The 5,446-nt window shown below is 34.0% G+C and overlaps 1 long non-coding RNA gene across 1 annotated transcript; it reads right to left on the reverse strand.

Moving 5' to 3' along the window:
- Positions 1-745: 745 nt before the first annotated feature.
- On the reverse strand, positions 746-2,886 carry LOC107045977. Its single transcript, XR_001461502.1, has 3 exons — positions 2,645-2,886; positions 2,210-2,363; positions 746-1,287 (listed from the first exon to the last, which is right to left on the reverse strand). It is a non-coding gene; the product is annotated as an uncharacterized LOC107045977 (long non-coding RNA).
- Between the last annotated feature and the right edge of the window lie 2,560 nt (positions 2,887-5,446).

Genomic DNA, 5,446 nt, shown 5'->3' on the forward strand with positions numbered 1-5,446 from the left:
AAACTGGGACTGTGGTAGGATATCGTTATCTTCAGCCCGTTTCTCGAGTATCTCCTTTAAGACAAAAGTAAAAAATTTTGTGATATGATTGACTAGCGTGATACCACGCTAATTACCTGGGTCAGACATATCTGTCTTTTTGTAGATCATACTGAGAAGTACACTTGTCCAGGACTCCGGACACGTTTCTGATTTCATGATAGAGTTAAAGAGTTAAATCTAACAAGATTTTACGGCCACTGAAAGGGAGAGCCGAGTAAAACTCATTAGCAATAAAATCAGGGCCAGTAGGTTTGTTATGCTTTAGTTTTCTAAGAATTAGTTCTAGTTCCTCAAAGGTAATTTATTTTTCAAGCTGGGGTAAATAGTTAAGTGTAGGTATAAAAAGAGAGAAGTCTCTAGGCGGGTAAATATTTTTATAAAACTGGTTCTAGCTTTCGATTGACAATTCACAGGTATAATTTCGTTGGGGTTCGATTCTTGTCAGTGCTGCCCAGAAGCTCCCGGAGTCGTTTGCCTTGCAATGCGAATGTAAGACTATTATCACGAACTTTTCTTTTAAATTTAACAGGTTTTTTGTATTCTTTGCGAAGATTCTGAAAAGCGTTGTGGGTGGATTTGCAGTATCTATTATTTCTAAAATTTCTAGAGAATTTGTGTACATACAATTATTAGTTTTATTCAGGTTTAATTAGTATACAAAGAAAAACATTTAAATATTACACTGATAGAAAAATTTAGTTACTATTAACAAGGCTTTATATTACTATTAACTAATGGTAAGCTGGAATACGAAAAAATGAATATTCATTAGTTATGAACTTACAATTCGGTTGAGAACTCAATATGATGCCGAATAAGAGGGTCAAATCTCTCTACTAAACTACTCTTTAAATACTAACAAATACATATTCAAGGAAAACAAACCAATTCAAGCCTCGAGCAAAATCGATTCTTTGCTAGTAAATAAATTCGTAGAGCAGTATAGAGGACATAAAAAACTATAGACTGCATGCTGATCCAATCTTGAGTTTTGAATATGTCTCCAGCTTCATCCGAAGTATTTAGCATACCTTCAAATGCGATTGAGGATTTCTTGTTCCACAAGGCATCAGAATTACTATCTCCATCATTTAATTCCAAATCCTCAGAATCTGCGCTGATATTAGAATTAAGTGGTCCTTCTCGTTCGAAGTCCAAGTTTGATCAGCTTCCTCTGGGACCCACTTATGCCCATCCCAGCCTTTAAATCCTTTTCTCTGACTCGAACATGTCCAGTCATAAGGGCTTTTAAAAAACAAATTTGTGCATATAATTTTCCGGGCACATTGCTGGTACAATTATGATGAAAAATGAATAACGTCATGGAAAATTAAATTCGAATTTTCACGAAAGATCACGGAATGTTGGAGAGAATTTTTTTTTACAACACTGACTAATTTGTCATAAAAAATTTTTCTCCAACATTCCGTGATCTCCCAAACTTAATTAACACCATGGAGATAAACATCATAGATGAAAAATAAAAATTTGCACGGAGAGTGATAATTTTTTATAAGAATTTCCATACAAAGACTGAAGTAATTCACAATTATCATCGTAAGCGAAATAGATAATCATCGATTGGGATCATTAAAATTCACTAATGATTCCATAACATACCCTATAAGACAGGACATGAATTTAGGTATCTCTATAATAGTTCTATCAAAGTGATCAAAAATATAAAATAATTTTCTCTATTTTCTGAACCAATACTTTTGAAATTATGCAACTTTGCAGTATTTTTTTTTGTAGATAAAAGTCTACAGATGTTGATTTTTCGATGCAAATTATTCTGTTCGGATTTTTTAGTTGAGAATTTCTGGACATGGATTTTCAGAGTTTTTCTTATTGGATTTTATTATGAGAGATCCACAAAGATACAGCAGGAAACTGCGAAAATTTATATTCATGAATTTAGAGGAAAATCGAAATCTATTGATTTTTCACAATCGAAACATGATACGACAAAGTAGCATAATCTCGAACAAAATTAGTGCAAAGAAACCAATTGAATTTCGGCAGAACTTCCAGGGGAATTTTTATGGAGTTCTAATAGAATTTCTATAGAAGTTCTTAGAGAGAGCGGTAAGTTCTTCCACGGAATTTTTTCACATATAATTGTCTATATTATTCAATATCTATTGTGATGAAAATTTTTCATTACCTTCACATCCACCTCAATTTGACTTGCTCGGTTCCGATTGTTTAATGCAGGGCTCGATCGATACAGTCTAAGATTCCCAATCATTCTTGAAGGAGTAATCTGCTTGTGATAATATTTCGGGAGATTGTTGGAGCAGTACTGGAGTTGGTGTCATCTGGACCAATGCGCAAAATTCTAATTTTATATTTTCTTTCATTGAGAATTGAAAGTTAATGGGTAGACTATTTTTATACTTGAGAAACCCGTAAGATACTATTCTCTGCATATCATTGGTAGAATAATTGATACACCACTGAGCAGAGAAGATATTTTGACAATCGGATAGAAGGAAGAGAAAACTCGGAATGAAGAACCCTATTGAGAGGTTACTTGATATTACTAGACTATTTTCAATGGATATTTAGGTACTATTATTGAAAAATTCAGAGTACTTACTGTGGTTGATATTCCATATATTCCTGATATGAACACCACATGATGAAAAAACTCCCAGATCTCAAACATGATTCCATGAAAATAGGAAAATAGACGCTCTCAAAATAGGAACATACTGTTAACCCTAACGCTTGTTCGGACCTCTCCGTACCCCAACATGACACGATCTTTGCCGAAGGACAGACATCGAACGATTGACGGATTTATTTGAAAAATATCGAATTAAAACATCCAAAAATATTGTTCTTTGGTTAAGTCTGAACGAAGATTTAAACCATTCAACAGCATCACAGTACCCTACTTTTCGACATGTTGTGTTAGTGTGCGTGCGCAGTCAGGCCTCTTATGGCGCACTAATGCATCGAATGGGCCCCCTACTTCTCTCACACCAATACAGTTCATGCGTTATGTTATGGAAAAAGTTAATTTGGGAAAACATCAAAACTCAATTATTAATTAGTAATTTTTTAAATCCTATTGGATTATTGAAAACCCTGTTAATTGAGATTTTTGTTAAGTGAGATTTTTCTATAGGGAGTCCTCGACATCCATTTTTCACTTTATTTTTCCACTTCAACATCTGACATATGACAATTTACGGTGACGAATTTGAAAGAATGACCGGTAGAATAATTAATAGACATTTTTCTCTCCTATTGAAAAAATCAAACAGAAATTTCAGACATTAGAGTGAAGACATTGCTATATAAAATATGTCATTGCAATAAGTTGTATGTAAAAATCAAATTCTATTTATTTTTCGCTATAAAATATTTCATGTTGTAAATTCAATCACTAAATAAATAATAATAATAATATTGATTAATATTTTATCATTTCAAAAGAATATCAATTAATATACATATTCATGTTTTTCATTAAGTTATTCCATCATTCATTCATTGATATGTTATTATTATTATTTATTTAATTTACCTTGTTTTGACAATAGAAAGAACACGGAATTTCTACAGCAAAAAAAAATATATTGAAAAAATTCTCTAAGCCACATTCTCACAGTGAGCATGTAATGTCATCTCGCTATAATTCCGTTTACCGACGCTTATGTCAAGACAGCAATGTTCGACAATGGCTGGGAAGCTATAGCCTTACGGCTGCATCTGAAAAAGAACGTGACGTAGACATTTCGCTGCATTGTTGCAACGCGCTGAAATGTACAGTTAGATGCATGGATTTCGTAGGCTGGGCTGAGACACAGTAGCGGCAACTCAGTAAGGCGGCAAAAATGCATAACATTGCAATGCAGCCTAGCAGCTGGATTCATCCTTGCACGTGCAAGAAATTTTTCTACCTGGCCTCTCACATGTTATATAAAAGCAATAAAAATACTAAAACGAGACCAACAATGACTTTTTATCTCGCATCGAAACTCATATAATATCTTAAATTCTTTCACGTTGAGTCCTCGGATAAAACAAATTCTTGACGATAGTGGCATTGATATTGTTAAATTTTCAACATATAGCACATGGCATGCCACCACTTCGGCAACTAAACAAGAAGATGTTTGCATTGATATGATTAAAAAGACTGCAGGTTGAACAGAAAAATCCAAAATCTTCACCAAGTTTTATAATAGAGAACTGGGTCAAGATAACCCAGTTTTCTATGGCCATCTTGGAATGGAAAAATACGGATAATTGTCTGTCATAATTCTATTCCAGTGTAAGTTGCATTATAATATCAATGAAAGTGCTTTTTGCCATGATATCTGTAACCGTTCTCTGAAAGTCTACATACTTGATCTCGAAGGAAAGGGTACGGATACTCTTGTATGGTTCAACGAACTTGTAAGTGAAGTTCAATCATAATTATATTCGCGGCTTTTTCGAGAAATTGTTAGGCTCCCGAGCGGTTTGGGTGCGGTTAATCATTGGAATAATACACACGCAATAATTACTAAATAATATCCTTTTATTTTTAATCTCATTCCGCGAAATTAAAATCAAATGCATTCATTCCGATTTGGAGGTATCAGATGAATGCTGATAGTAACTATCGTCAAGTTACCGGCCGAGAAACAATGGTCTCTCGAGGATTTATTTCGTCGAGAGGCCATAACGTCTTGGCCGTTAACTCATATCGGCATGGTGTAATGATAACTCCATGCAAATGAGCCCAGTGAAAACTGTTGATACAGTTTTACTGGCTTACTTGTTCTTGCGAATATCTGTGTCTTTTAATACACGAATATTCTGATTTTCATTTATATTTCTTTATTTTAAGTTTCGATTCTGAAATATGTGCCCATATTTCAGAACGAGTTGAGAAATTATGCTTCACTTTTTGGGGCATAACATCCGCCTTCATCAGGGAAGAATATTGACATTCTTTGAAATTTTCTGCAATTTTCACAATTAATCCGATAATTTTCTACATTTACAATTCAGTAATCAATCAAATAATGGCATAATTATCTTTATACAAATTACACCACGAATTTAATTAAAGTTATTTTCAATCGTATTTTTTTAAAAGTACTTGGCCGACGTTCTTGCCGAGATACCCATAATTATTTCCAATGGATCCCGACAACCAATGGTACCTCCAGTCCCTTCAGTTTCTTTATGTTTCCAACTTAATTTCAATTGGACATCGCTCAAGTTTTGTTTCACTTGATCTAATCGCAGTGCGATGTCACCATCCAATGTTAGGTTTAGTTTCGGTTGAAAATGAAAGTTCAATTCCATTCCGGATGACTTCCGGCCTATAATGCTGATGTCTGCAGTGACCAGTTCACAGAACGTCTCGCGTTTCCTTATCTCCGTATACGATAGTAAT

This window comes from Diachasma alloeum, unplaced genomic scaffold (genome assembly GCF_001412515.2).
Source record: "Diachasma alloeum isolate Michigan unplaced genomic scaffold, Dall2.0 Dall_scaffold_01152, whole genome shotgun sequence".
Classification (NCBI taxonomy): Eukaryota; Metazoa; Arthropoda; class Insecta; order Hymenoptera; family Braconidae; genus Diachasma; species Diachasma alloeum.